This window comes from Melospiza georgiana, chromosome 10 (genome assembly GCF_028018845.1).
Source record: "Melospiza georgiana isolate bMelGeo1 chromosome 10, bMelGeo1.pri, whole genome shotgun sequence".
Lineage (NCBI taxonomy): Eukaryota > Metazoa > Chordata > Aves > Passeriformes > Passerellidae > Melospiza > Melospiza georgiana.
The window spans coordinates 69,516-84,421 of record NC_080439.1 but is presented as its reverse complement, the minus strand read 5'-3'; the positions used below and the strand labels follow the sequence as shown (position 1 = coordinate 84,421).

The window sequence follows — 14,906 nt, the reverse complement described above, 5'->3', positions numbered from 1 at the left end:
ACATGAGTGGCTGGCGTGCCAGGCGGTCGCGCGGGGCTGTGCGCGGGCAGCTGCCGGCGCCTCTCCCGCGCGGGACAGCGACGCTGGAGGGGCGAAGCCTCCGTCTGGCCGCCCGCCCGGTGCTGAGCAGCGCGGAATGAGCGTCCGCCCGGTTCCTCGGCCTCCCTCAGCGGTGCCGGGGGCGGGGGCGCTGCCGCCCGCCGATGGCGGAGGGCGAGGCGGTGCTTTGCTGCCGCGGGCCGGGAGCTGCGGGAGCCGCCCCGGGCGAGCGGCGCCGGGCGCTCCCGCGGTCCCGGTGGGGCGGCCGCCCTCGGGCTGGCGGATGCGCCGGAGGAGCCCCCGAGCTGCAGCCGTCTCCCTCGGGCTGCTGCCGGTGCTGCGGGCGGAGGCGGCTCCGCCCGTGTTGGGCGCTGCGAGCAGGGAGCGCTGCGGTATCGCCGGCATGACGGGGCTGCTGCCTGCGTTAGTGCTCGTGGCTCTTTGTGCCGTGACAGCGGATGGAGCGGCGCTGGGCGGTAAAGCCAGAGATGGCCGGGAGAATGCCCAGCGCAGGGAGCGGGCGGGCTGTATGCTTCGGATGGCACAGGTGCGAGCTGCAAAGTCACCCCCCCTTTCCGCCCCTGCCCTCCCGAGCCCCGGGGAAAATGCTTTCCAGCATTGTCGAGCTTCTGAGAGACAAAACTTGTGATTTGACACTAGCATCCAGAAAAGGTTTCTGTCTCGATTAGCAAATGCCTAAATTGTTCTTGGTTACATCCCATGACCGGTTTTAGGCAGTGACTTCATACTGCTTTTAGGATTTTCTTGTACACTGGTGAGAAAATAGGCAGGTCTGATAGTGGTTTCACTTTTTTTCTACTTCACGTTCCATAAGATTCTTTTATCCAAGCGATTGTTTTAAAATTCTACTGTAAGCGTTTGTGGTTCACTTTTTTTTTCTTTGCAGCACCCGGGCCTTTTTTTTTTTCTCTAAATCGGGAGTAAATATAGCTGAGTAAAATTTCCTTGGTTATCTTCCTTCTTTTTAAACTTAATTGTTTTTATTAATAATTCTATTTGAATATGCAGAAAAAGTGGGTATGTCCTGTAATCTATGCTAGCTTTTTCTCGTTTACAGGGTACTCACAAAATATGTCTCCCTTAGTGTCCCACAGAAACATTCTGGGTGAAATCTGAATTAAGGTATGTGTTTTCAAATAAGTAATCAGTTTAGATATTTGCCTGTGTACCTTTTCCTGTAATTCAGAGCTTGTGTTCTGTGGGTTTTATGATAAACCTGTAAAACATGTAAGAATGGTTTTGCAAGTCTGAATCGTTGAAGGCAGCAATAAGTGGATTTAAAGCCTGTTCTTGAGCAGACAAAGGGGAAAAGTGTGACTCTGATGCTGAACTTGTCATTTTTCATTTGACTTGCCTTTAATTATTGAAGAAGAGAGAGAACTAGGAAAAGAAATAGAATTGATTATTGAGCACTCCTAAAAAGCTCACCATGATTCTGTGTAGAGCCAAAGTGAAGGATGATGGAACAGAGCTCTGTGCATTAGAAGGAAATAAACCTGATGTCCACACAGAGTCTTACTAATTTCTGTTTTTAAAATGCAAAATAAGTTTAGGAAGTGTTGGAAGTTAGTATTTTGGGAAAGAAATGGCAGTTCCACAAAACATTCCATTCCATTTAAGAGAGGCCCTTGGACTGATTCATGTTGTAACTGCTGTCACGGCAATCAGTAGGTGGTTCAGCCTTGAAACATGCACTTGGCCTTCTATAAAGCCCTGTTTTGTTTGCCTTTCAGTGCTATGAGTCTTGATAAATTGGAGAAGTGCCCAAGAGAAATTCATCATCCTGAGATACAAAAGGTAGGAAGTGACTTTTTTTGGTTTGGTTCTTTTTCTTTATTGTTTTCCGGAAATAGAAGTAATTAAGTATAGATACTACTGGTTTGTTTCTTCCAGTAGCTGATAATACTAATACCAACAATAATAATAATAAGAGTAAAGTAATACTACTTCAACTGTCTTTATTTATCCATTGGACTGGCCATTTTAAATCTAAACTTCTAAACACAAATCAAACCATCATCCTTGTAGAATCTTTAATAGGAGTGGGCTAAAGATCCTGGTTTTGCTTACAGGATTTATTGGTTCATGAAGAGCAAGAGGTAAGTACAAGCCTAACTACCCTCTAGCTCACAGACCTGCCCGGTGAATAGAGCTTTGTTTTTTTGATGGGCTTGTGATGACTTTGAAATCAATTGCTCATTCATTACAGTAAAAAAAAAAAATTGTTTTGAACATGACAGCAAAAATAACTTTAAGCACAACTTAATAATAATAGATCACCAATTTTAGTTAATAATTTTATGCTATACTCTTGGGTGAGGGAAGACTCGGACACTCAATATGAGATCAGCAAGCTATGTTTATTGCAGAGAGTATCAGACACTTATATAGCACATAATAAGCTTATGAATATTCTGTAAGCCAAGCGATCTATTGGTTAAACTATACCATCAACTCTTCCTCATTCCTTTGGGCCTACATTCCCTATTTCCCACGTCTCTCTGTCTACTTGTTATCCTACCCAGCTAGGCCCAGGCACACGCTATCTTGCAGGTGCAAAACTCAAAAATACCTGTGTTCGGTACTTTCCCAGCTCCTGGTCGGCTAACGAGCGAATGTCTGCGTGACCTCTGTCATGGAGCCATTTCTCCACACTATACTATCAAAGTTTAAAGGTAAATTATTATATATTAGGAGATGGTATAAAGTGTATGTTGTAATGTGTAGGATATATACAAAGATACATACTTGAAAGTCCGTAGAGGAAACAAATTTTTATGCCTTCTGTTTGACTGTTTGTCATATATTTGGTTTTATTTCCCAGGGATCAGTGAATTTTAACTCTGGAGTCCTCTATGCTAAGGATGCTCAGCTTACAGATGATGAAATGTTCAGTAATGGTGAGTTTTTCACCTTCTCCTTCATTGTTTTGCTCATCTGAATAAAAAAAAAAGGCAAGATTAAAGAAAAAGCAATAGTTTTATTATTTTTACCCTGTTATGTCTGTTTCCTCAGTATTTGCTGGAGCTGTGCTTACCCAAGGTTTGGGTAAAACAAGCTTTGGGTTCCCTCTGTCTCACTGGGAGTTGCCCAATTCAGTTGCATCTGGTGAAATTCACCCTGAGACCTTACAGAACCAGCTCCAACTACGTGAGAGCCATTTGCAGTTCTCTCCAGACGCCTGGAGAATGGGCGACGTTTCTGAGGATCCGGCGAGCGTGCTTCTGTCAAAACTCAGTCTGTGAAATTTCTGGGGAAAACCCTTCTGTGTCCTGAAGGGTTCAAACTCTGGTGAGGATCCAGTTATCAGGTGCTCACCTGGATGGTTCCAGCTGCCAAAGGTAACACTTGTACTCTTGCCCTGTAGTTTACATCTATTGTATTTTTGTTATTTTGCAGGATTTTTTGTCTTTGCAAAATATTGTGCATTTCACTCTTTGGAACCTCTCAGATGGTTCTTTGGTGCAGCACCACCCCATGGGACACTTGGCTGCTGTCCTGAAGGGGTTGGTCGCTAGAATTGTAAATCCTGGAGAGTTTGTAAGTCTTCTGTCCCCAGGGAGGTATCATGCTTCGTTTACTTTTGTTCTGTTGGTTAGGCGCTGCCTCTCGTTGCAAGTATGAATTTCAAACTGCCCTGTTCTTATTTTAACTTTTTTCCTGGTTCTCTCCGTCCGGCAGGGAAAGACTCTCGTATCCTTGTCCTCGGGCTCGGTGCTGTCCAAGAAGATACAGAGACTAAAAAAATCATAAGAAGCAAAATATGACTGCAGGGAAAAGAAGCTGGAGAGAACAGAAGGTGATATTGTTATCCTTACCCTGTATTAGAGACATCCGCTGTGCTTTGATGCTGGCAGCTGCCAGGGGCTTGTTAGCTCTTTGTAGGCAGGTGTAGGTGTTCACTTGTAGTTTTTATCTCTGTTCAAGTCAATTCAAACTTTGCTAAGCTTACATTTGAAAATTACTCTCTAGAACAGTCCAGCATGACATGCTGGATGTCGTCTCCCAGAGGGACCCAAAACTGCCATAAATTTCACAGGGAGGGATGGGTGTAGAATACTAAAATCGTTCAAGGTTTTCATTTTTATAGGTATTGGCAAAGAAAATGAATTTATCTCTAAATTCATTTGGAAAGAAACCCTCTCTCTATCCACTTGTTTGTATACAGGAATGTAGGAAACTCTGACTAGAGATGGGTAATAGCTTTGAAAATAAAGACATAAGTTTTATCTAGGAATGAACCAATCAAGTGCCCTGAAAGCATGAGAACAGCTGCAGGGGCTGAAGGGAACAGAAAGGGTTCTATCTCATGAACAGAGGTACCTTTTCCTTACAGGTGCTTGTGCTGTAGTTTGGGTTCTGCTTCCTAACATTTCTAGTGTGACGGTTTACCATAGAGACAATCTGCCAGGAGGTAGCGCTTTGGGGGGTATGGCAGTCCTGGGTGTGTATTCTGAACTCCTTCAGAATGTTAGGTTTGGAGTATTTCTTATCTCAGGAAAACAGCAGTCTTTTGCATCTGCATATCAGCTGTTGAAATTTTGGGTTCAATTTCTTGAATCACAAATGTCATAGGATTCCTCCCAGATGGCAGCTGTCATGAAGTATGGCTCTTCTTGGTCTTGGGTTTCAGGGGCTGTTTCCAAAGTGACCTACAGACATTGGAATGAAATCATTATTTACTGTGTAAAAGAATCACTCTCCAAAGCATCAGCCAAGGTCTAAATGTGCCATTCTGCCTTTTAAAAGTACCAACATCACAGGATTTTTCTCAGATTAAAGCTTCCATGGAGTCGGATCTCTCAAGCCTGGCCCTTGAGAATTGTGGGCCTCCTGTGAACTGGTCTTGCCAGAAGGGCTTGCTGAGTTTTCCATTGTGTGGAAAAGAGATCCCATTTGCAGCCTGAAGCCTCATGTTTCCTGTAGGATTTCTACTCCTAGAATTGCACACTTTGAAGGATTTCTTATAGCAGAAGTTTTTTGGGAACTAGGACTCTGGTTGGATTTGGGTCTCTGGACTCTCAGGTGAAGTGACCTTGAGACACTAGGGCATGCAGATTTCCTTGCTGTTGAAAAGAGCTATTGTTCGCACCCAGGAGCCATGGTCTGAATGGGGGTGTCACCTCTTAAATTTGCAAATGTCACAGGATTTCTTCTAAATGAATGGTGCTAAGAACATAAGGTCTGGCTGGCTTTCGACTTAGAGGCGCCTCCTCTAAATTGGTCTTCAGACGCTAGGTTGGAAAGTGTTCCTACATATGCCAAATAGCCCTTGCTATGCAATTAATAAGCTTCAAATTACCATGGAGTTGCTGCCCCTGCAAAGATTTTGGCAGAGCCTGGTTGTGGTGCCCCACTCCACTCCACCACCCTTAGCAGGTCCTTATGGTTGCATGGGGAATCATCGTGGAGCATGCCAACCCAGCTCCATCCTGGGAACAGCACCTGTATTTTACCCTAAAATTTCTGTCCCATTATAGCTCCTGTTAGGATACAAATGTAACTTCTCGGTTTCCACTGATTTTACCCCCAGTCATCTTTCCATACAGACATTGCTCCACTCCCCAGAGGATTATTGTGAGCAGATGTGAGTTCTGCTGTCCCTTTGGACTGACAAAGACAGAGGTTTTGTCCCAAGTTGCTTTTGAACCTGTCCTGCACCTGTTACGAGTCCTCAGTCTCCTGCAATTTTGTGGGTCAGTCACATGTAAAACAGCACAGCTGGCTGGCATGCTTTGCTCATGAGGGGAGACAAGAGAAGAATTCCTCTGCTCACACCAGACCTGCAGCTGCCAAACCTCACCAAAGCACCTGAGGAGCCCCCAGGGACTGATGGTACAGAAGGGAGGTGATGGAGGACAGCACAGCAGGCAGCCTGCCCTCCATCTGGGTGTGAAGAAGGCAGGGCTGGGAACTGTAAGCAACATCCCAGCAGGTCTGGCTGATGGTGCCACCCTGAGGGCTTCCCCTGCCTTTGGGCAGTCCCAGCTGCTGCAGCTCACTTGACAGACTCATTGTCTATACTGTGCTTGGCTGCACTGGAGATGATGAAGCCGAGGACAGCAATGGTTGCCTTCACATCCCCTGACTGCAGATGGGAAGGAGGGCGAGCTCTGTCACCTTGGGAAGGCGTCTGCAGAGTCACTGCTGCCCGTCTCTGGAGCGTGGCTCCATTGGGGGACCGTGGTAAGGACAGCAGTGCTCACTTAACTGTGCACCTGAGGACAGCTTCAGGATCTTGTCATACTGTGGGAGAGCAGAGCTTCACAGTAAACACCAGCTAACACACTGACTGCCAGTGTTAACACTAACAGTTCTTACCTAAATATTAATACTAGTAACACTTACTATGCGTATTATTAATCCTAGTAGAGGCTGGTAGCGTTCTTTAGGCTGAGGCTTGCATGAAGAATACAAAATTAATTAACGTTGCTGATTATGCTATTGTGTTGAAATACTTGGCCTCCACTGCGGTAGCCCCACGCTTACCTCGATGGCCTGCCCCAGCAGGTCCCAAAACACCTGGATGCAGATCAGCTTAAGCTTCACTGATGTGATAAACAGAGTTCACTCTTTATAATTTTTAAAATTTTAATAAAGGATAAAAGGACAAAATAATCCAGCACTGGGATGCTTTTAGCACACAGCCAAAGAGCACAGAGGTAGCTTAAAAACATGTTCACTATATACTGTTACATTGCTGAGGTTACAGGCATATTCATTAACTTACACATTATTCAAACATTCCTTTGACTTTTTGATGTTCCAGGAACTCTCTTGTTTGGTTTTAACCTCTGACTTGTCTGCAGAACGTTCTGTAAATTAGGTCTACATATTTTATTTCTTCCTGTAGTTTTATCCTGTTGCTTCACACTCCCTGATAACACTGGTAAGAGTCGATAAATCCTTCCTGGATGCTTAAGCTCTTTTTGTGTCACTATTATCTTATCACTTGGTAGGGGCAGTCTGCAGTTATAAGAAGCAGAATAATTGCTTTACACCATTTTCTGAGTTAGTTACATAGAAGTATTTTAGTTTCTATTTTAACATTTTGCTAAAGCCTACCATATATTTATCATGCTACTATTCATATGAAATATACAGTGCATACATAAACTGGCATATTACACTATACAAAGCAGTTCAAAGTAAGAATAAGTTTTACCACATCAAAATACTTGTAATGCAAAAAGCTAATCTATGAATGTGAAAGCCAGTATTGTTTTATCATCTATAACATCCGACGACGAGGGTGAGCAGCGGGCCCGCAGCAGGCGGAGGGCGGGCAGGGGGACGCGGGCACTTAACTTTGGCCAGGGTGCTGATCTCGGCCAGTCGGGGCAGGCCAAGTCCCCGCAGAAGCGCTGCACGCCCTCCCCGCTCCCGAGCCCTCTCCTCACCAAATCGCCGCCGCTCCCTAGTCCGCCCTGCTGTCGCAAAGACGACCCGGAACCCCTCCCGGGCTACACTCCTCTCCGCCTCCTGCCCCGAGTGCCGTTGGGGCGCTCCGGTAGGGGCTCTGCGGGGGTCCTTTCGCCGGGACCTGGGCACGAGAGAAGGCCGGAGAAGGGGACGGGGGTTGCCGCCGCCGCCGCCGCCGCCGCCGCCGCCGCCGCCGCCGCCGCCGCCGCCGCCGCCGCCGCCGCCGCCGCCGCCGCCGCCGCCGCCGCCGCCGCCGCCGCCGCCGCCGCCGCCGCCGCCGCCGCCGCCGCCGCCGCCGCCGCCGCCGCCGCCCCACGCTCCCACGGGCCGCAGCCTGACGGCTCCTAAGCGTGCCAATCACGGCCCGCCTTTCTCCGTCCGCCCTGTCCAATCACAGCCGCCCTTTCAAACCGGAAGCGGTCCCGCCAATCTCAGCCCGCTCAGTCGCGGCTCGCCGCCTCAGACTGGCCCCGCTCGCCCGTACGCCTGAGGCGCCGCTCCCGCCACCGCCGCTTTGGGAGCCGGCGGAGCAGCGTCCCCGCTGCCGCTGCCTCGGCAGGCGCTGTTGCGGACGGGAAGGGCGGCCGGGAGCTTCCAGTTCAGGTCCTGGTCGGGATCAGGTTCTGGTCCAGGGAAACGGGCAGGCGGCGGGGAGCGGGCGGACGCGGCCACAGCAATGGCGGCGGCGGGAGCAGCGCTTGAGGGGACCGCGGGGAGTCGCAGATCCGAGCGCGGCGGGAATGGGCGGGCTGGGATTGGTGGAGCCGGCAGGCGCTGCTTCGGGTTGTGATTGGCTGGCTGTCCGCCCGTGGGGCATAAATAGCGGGCGTTGGAGCGGCAGCGCCGTCAGTTCGGCGGTGAAGCTGGGAGAGGCGGGAGCTGCGGATGCGAGGTCCGAGGAGCGGCGCTGCGCCAGGACGGGACCCCCGCGGCAGCTGATCCAGGGAGCGCCGGTGAGCACGGGCGCGACGCCTGCGGCAGTATCTGGGGCCGGCCGTGTCCAGTTCTTTCTGCCGCGCCCTGCGTGGCTCGGGTAGCCGGCGGCTGGTGTGGGGCCTGGAGTGGCGCGGTGGGGGGGGGGGCGCCGCCTGCTGTCACTGGGGGCTGGGAAGTAGCTGCTTTGCGGTTTCTGGATTTAAAGAAATGTTCAGAATACGAGGAATAAAGCTTGCTTTTTGTATTTTTATTACTTTATTTTCTTTTTACTTGTAATGTTTTTTTTCTTAATTGTGTTATTTTAGTATTGCCCGTTTTAATACATCTTTTTGGTTTGATTTGTTTTCTTTACTAACTATCTCATGTTAATTCGGTAAGGGTTGTGGGACTGGGGCTGAAACACCAGTTGTGAGAGCAGTGGGGACATGAAACCCCAGGGTGTGGAATAATGATTTTGGCATGAGTCAGGCCCAAAACAATGTGGAGGGGTGGAAATGCTGAGGCTAGATAGATGCCATGGGAGGAAGGCATGGAGCTGCAGCACAGGGCCTGCAGGTTATGCCTGGGGGTTCCCAGCCCCTGCCCTATGGTACCAACGAGGGGCTGAGGGTGTGGGGGCTCAGAGGGTTCTAGGGCTCAAGAACCAGCCCAAGAGTGCCTTTTGGGATGGGGGGGCAGGAGTCCAGTGGCTGTTCCCAGCCCCCGGAGCTGCCTGAGGGGAGGTGAGGGGGCCTTTGTGCAGGTGCTGGGCTGAGAGCCAGGGTGAGGGGGAGGGTGGATGTTGAGCTTCAGGCTTCCAGTGTCCCCAGAGTTGGGATGCCACTTAGGGTTGCCACTTAGGGCTGGGTGGGTGGATGGGACAGCTTCTAGAGATACTGAAATTGTAATGATGGCAGTAACTGATTTGTGGCCTTATCAACAGCCCCAAGGTGCAGTGAGAAGCATGAGCAGCTTTTAGCTGCAGCCAGTAGGAAGCTGAGGAGCTGGAGCTGAGGCAGCAGAGCTGGAGGAGACAGAAATATGGTAGGGTTTGATGTAAAACCTCTGTGGGGCTGGGATAGGGATTGTGGAGTGGGGAGGTGAACTGCATGGTTGGAATTGAAATTGCTGTGAGGGCTGTGATCTGAGCTCAAGAACTAGAGCTAAAACAAAGATCCTGTCCTGAGAAGCACAAGTAGTATCGTGTGGCACTACTGTGAAGATGTTGAGCAGGAAGTGCAAGAGAAGAGCTGGCAGTTAAATAAAGCTTGTGGGACTGGAGTTGAAATCACTGGGGACGGGGTGGGGACTGCAGTGCTGCAGAAACAGTCATTGCTACAAGGGATACACACTGTGGATCTCAGGACTAACGTGGAATGGGATACAGAGCTGGAAGAAGAGCTGGCAGTAAAATAAAGCTTGTGGGTCAAGAACTGAAAGGGCTGGAATCACTGGGTCTGGTCTTATCATTGTGGGACTGGAATCGGGTCTGCACACAACGCGGGAACTATAGGGCTGGCACAAAGACGATAAAATAAAGCTTGTGGGTCAAGAGCTGAAATCACTGGGCCTGGTCTTAATCACTGTGGGACTGGCATTGCAGCTTAACACATGACAGCAACCTTAGGGCTGGTAAAGGCAGTGTATTGTTCTTGCGCCGAGGTCACTGTAGGCCTGGGACATGGATGCAGGGGCTGGGTATTGCCGCTAATAGTAGAACAGGATGTGTGGAGTGGGGAAAGGGGGCGGCAAGCTCGCGCCTGAAAACCCCGTCGATGCTAGAATATTGCCTGCGCCTGTGATGGCACCTCTTGGGGTGCGGCTGGAATCTCTGTGGGGCTGGGAAGTGGACTGCGGGGCTGGCAATTTGAATGAAAATGGCAAAGGCACTAGACCTGTGAACGGGGCCGTGGGCATCCAGGACGACTTATGCAGGGGTGTGCAAAGTGACTGGGGACTGCTCGGTGGGAGCTAAAATCACTGCAGGGCTAGCATATGGATGGTGGGGTGGGCTTCCAGAGGCTCGTGCCAGAGCTGAATTGTTGCCCAGCTGGAGCCAAGAGCCAGATGCTGCCATTTGAAGCTGGAGAAACACAGAGCTGGAGCTGGAAGAAGAGAGCTGGCAGTAAAATAAAGCTTGTGGGTCAAGAGCTGAAATCACTGGGCCTGGTCTTAATCACTGTGGGACTGGCATTGCAGCTTAACACATGACAGCAACCTTAGGGCTGGTAAAGGCAGTGTATTGTTCTTGCGCCGAGGTCACTGTAGGCCTGGGACATGGATGCAGGGGCTGGGTATTGCCGCTAATAGCAGAACAGGATGTGTGGAGTGGGGAAAGGGGGCGGCAAGCTCGCGCCTGAAAACCCCGTCGATGCTAGAATATTGCCTGCGCCTGTGATGGCACCTCTTGGGGTGCGGCTGGAATCTCTGTGGGGCTGGGAAGTGGACTGCGGGGCTGGCAATTTGAATGAAAATGGCAAAGGCACTAGACCTGTGAACGGGGCCGTGGGCATCCAGGACGACTTATGCAGGGGTGTGCAAAGTGACTGGGGACTGCTCGGTGGGAGCTAAAATCACTGCAGGGCTAGCATATGGATGGTGGGGTGGGCTTCCAGAGGCTCGTGCCAGAGCTGAATTGTTGCCCAGCTGGAGCCAAGAGCCAGATGCTGCCATTTGAAGCTGGAGAAACACAGAGCTGGAGCTGGAAGAAGAGAGCTGGCAGTAAAATAAAGCTTGTGGGTCAAGAGCTGAAATCACTGGGCCTGGTCTTAATCACTGTGGGACTGGCATTGCAGCTTAACACATGACAGCAACCTTAGGGCTGGTAAAGGCAGTGTATTGTTCTTGCGCCGAGGTCACTGTAGGCCTGGGACATGGATGCAGGGGCTGGGTATTGCCGCTAATAGTAGAACAGGATGTGTGGAGTGGGGAAAGGGGGCGGCAAGCTCGCGCCTGAAAACCCCGTCGATGCTAGAATATTGCCTGCGCCTGTGATGGCACCTCTTGGGGTGCGGCTGGAATCTCTGTGGGGCTGGGAAGTGGACTGCGGGGCTGGCAATTTGAATGAAAATGGCAAAGGCACTAGACCTGTGAACGGGGCCGTGGGCATCCAGGACGACTTATGCAGGGGTGTGCAAAGTGACTGGGGACTGCTCGGTGGGAGCTAAAATCACTGCAGGGCTAGCATATGGATGGTGGGGTGGGCTTCCAGAGGCTCGTGCCAGAGCTGAATTGTTGCCCAGCTGGAGCCAAGAGCCAGATGCTGCCATTTGAAGCTGGAGAAACACAGAGCTGGAGCTGGAAGAAGAGAGCTGGCAGTAAAATAAAGCTTGTGGGTCAAGAGCTGAAATCACTGGGCCTGGTCTTAATCACTGTGGGACTGGCATTGCAGCTTAACACATGACAGCAACCTTAGGGCTGGTAAAGGCAGTGTATTGTTCTTGCGCCGAGGTCACTGTAGGCCTGTGACATGGATGCAGGGGCTGGGTATTGCCGCTAATAGTAGAACAGGATGTGTGGAGTGGGGAAAGGGGGCGGCAAGCTCGCGCCTGAAAACCCCGTCGATGCTAGAATATTGCCTGCGCCTGTGATGGCACCTCTTGGGGTGCGGCTGGAATCTCTGTGAGGCTGGGAAGTGGACTGCGGGGCTGGCAATTTGAATGAAAATGGCAAAGGCACTAGACCTGTGAACGGGGCCGTGGGCATCCAGGACGACTTATGCAGGGGTGTGCAAAGTGACTGGGGACTGCTCGGTGGGAGCTAAAATCACTGCAGGGCTAGCATATGGATGGTGGGGTGGGCTTCCAGAGGCTCGTGCCAGAGCTGAATTGTTGCCCAGCTGGAGCCAAGAGCCAGATGCTGCCATTTGAAGCTGGAGAAACACAGAGCTGGAGCTGGAAGAAGAGAGCTGGCAGTAAAATAAAGCTTGTGGGTCAAGAGCTGAAATCACTGGGCCTGCTCTTAATCACTGTGGGACTGGCATTGCAGCTTAACACATGACAGCAACCTTAGGGCTGGTAAAGGCAGTGTATTGTTCTTGCGCCGAGGTCACTGTAGGCCTGGGACATGGATGCAGGGGCTGGGTATTGCCGCTAATAGTAGAACAGGATGTGTGGAGTGGGGAAAGGGGGCGGCAAGCTCGCGCCTGAAAACCCCGTCGATGCTAGAATATTGCCTGCGCCTGTGATGGCACCTCTTGGGGTGCGGCTGGAATCTCTGTGAGGCTGGGAAGTGGACTGCGGGGCTGGCAATTTGAATGAAAATGGCAAAGGCACTAGACCTGTGAACGGGGCCGTGGGCATCCAGGACGACTTATGCAGGGGTGTGCAAAGTGACTGGGGACTGCTCGGTGGGAGCTAAAATCACTGCAGGGCTAGCATATGGATGGTGGGGTGGGCTTCCAGAGGCTCGTGCCAGAGCTGAATTGTTGCCCAGCTGGAGCCAAGAGCCAGATGCTGCCATTTGAAGCTGGAGAAACACAGAGCTGGAGCTGGAAGAAGAGAGCTGGCAGTAAAATAAAGCTTGTGGGTCAAGAGCTGAAATCACTGGGCCTGGTCTTAATCACTGTGGGACTGGCATTGCAGCTTAACACATGACAGCAACCTTAGGGCTGGTAAAGGCAGTGTATTGTTCTTGCGCCGAGGTCACTGTAGGCCTGTGACATGGATGCAGGGGCTGGGTATTGCCGCTAATAGTAGAACAGGATGTGTGGAGTGGGGAAAGGGGGCGGCAAGCTCGCGCCTGAAAACCCCGTCGATGCTAGAATATTGCCTGCGCCTGTGATGGCACCTCTTGGGGTGCGGCTGGAATCTCTGTGGGGCTGGGAAGTGGACTGCGGGGCTGGCAATTTGAATGAAAATGGCAAAGGCACTAGACCTGTGAACGGGGCCGTGGGCATCCAGGACGACTTATGCAGGGGTGTGCAAAGTGACTGGGGACTGCTCGGTGGGAGCTAAAATCACTGCAGGGCTAGCATATGGATGGTGGGGTGGGCTTCCAGAGGCTCGTGCCAGAGCTGAATTGTTGCCCAGCTGGAGCCAAGAGCCAGATGCTGCCATTTGAAGCTGGAGAAACACAGAGCTGGAGCTGGAAGAAGAGAGCTGGCAGTAAAATAAAGCTTGTGGGTCAAGAGCTGAAATCACTGGGCCTGGTCTTAATCACTGTGGGACTGGCATTGCAGCTTAACACATGACAGCAACCTTAGGGCTGGTAAAGGCAGTGTATTGTTCTTGCGCCGAGGTCACTGTAGGCCTGTGACATGGATGCAGGGGCTGGGTATTGCCGCTAATAGTAGAACAGGATGTGTGGAGTGGGGAAAGGGGGCGGCAAGCTCGCGCCTGAAAACCCCGTCGATGCTAGAATATTGCCTGCGCCTGTGATGGCACCTCTTGGGGTGCGGCTGGAATCTCTGTGGGGCTGGGAAGTGGACTGCGGGGCTGGCAATTTGAATGAAAATGGCAAAGGCACTAGACCTGTGAACGGGGCCGTGGGCATCCAGGACGACTTATGCAGGGGTGTGCAAAGTGACTGGGGACTGCTCGGTGGGAGCTAAAATCACTGCAGAGCCGTACCGATTTCGGCCGAAGCGAGCCGAGGTGGCCCGAGCGCAGAGAGCGGCTCCGAGTTCGGCCGAAGCGAGCCGGGCTGCGCCGAGCACAGAGAGCGGCTCCGAGTTCGGCCGAAGCGAGCTGAGCCGCTCCGAGCGCAGAGAGCGGCTCCGAGTTCGGCCGAAGTGAGCCGATCTGTGCCGAAGGGTCGAGTCTGGCCGAATGCAGATGACAGTGGCCGAGTTTAGCCGATTACAGCCGAGTTTAGCCGAGCAGCTGTGAGCCTTGAGGTGAGCGTGCATCATTGCCGGCTTGGGATTGAGTGAAATGCACTAAGGAAACCAGCTTTGGGGAGGGAGGCAGGGAAATCCTCTCCTAACGTTTACCAATTCTTCCGTCAAACTCATCACGGCAGGACAGCGTGAAGACTGAAAGTGTAAGAAGATGTGGAGAGAAACAGAGAATCTGACAGGAGCATCGAATGCACAAGTGCACGAATTTTGCTTTTTGCTTGGATGGAAACTCAGAAGTTGTAAGGAATTTAGGAAGGAGAAGGGACATTTCAGAAGGAGAAGAAGTTGTTGTTGCAGTCCTGGCAAAAGCTTTTGTTCTAGCTAATAAAAGAAGTTAGTTTAAATTAAAAAAAAAAAAAAAAAAAAAAAAAAGTGGTTTCTTTTTTCTTCACTATTATATTCTTTGCTGGTATATGGTGTGTTGTTTTATTTCTTGGTGTTATTAGCTCTGTGTAAATTGTTTTTTGAGTGAAGCTAACTTTGCATCAGTTGTTTTTTATTTGAGGTAGGATCAATTTCAATAGATTTCTTTCACAGACTTCTGATAGGTATTACTGGGATTTTGGTTTTTTTTACTGTATGCATAAACATAGAGCTTTGGTAGGGCCAGCTGGGCTGCTGGAGTTTTGGGTGTGAATTTATTAGATGGCTTTTGTTAAACACAGAATAA

The 14,906-nt window shown here is 50.7% G+C and overlaps 1 long non-coding RNA gene across 1 annotated transcript; it reads left to right on the top strand.

Moving 5' to 3' along the window:
* The first annotated feature begins 2,975 nt into the window (after positions 1–2,975).
* On the top strand, positions 2,976–6,982 carry LOC131087672 (uncharacterized). Its single transcript, XR_009114902.1, has 2 exons — positions 2,976–3,859; positions 4,694–6,982. It is a non-coding gene; the product is annotated as an uncharacterized LOC131087672 (long non-coding RNA).
* Positions 6,983–14,906: the final 7,924 nt, after the last annotated feature.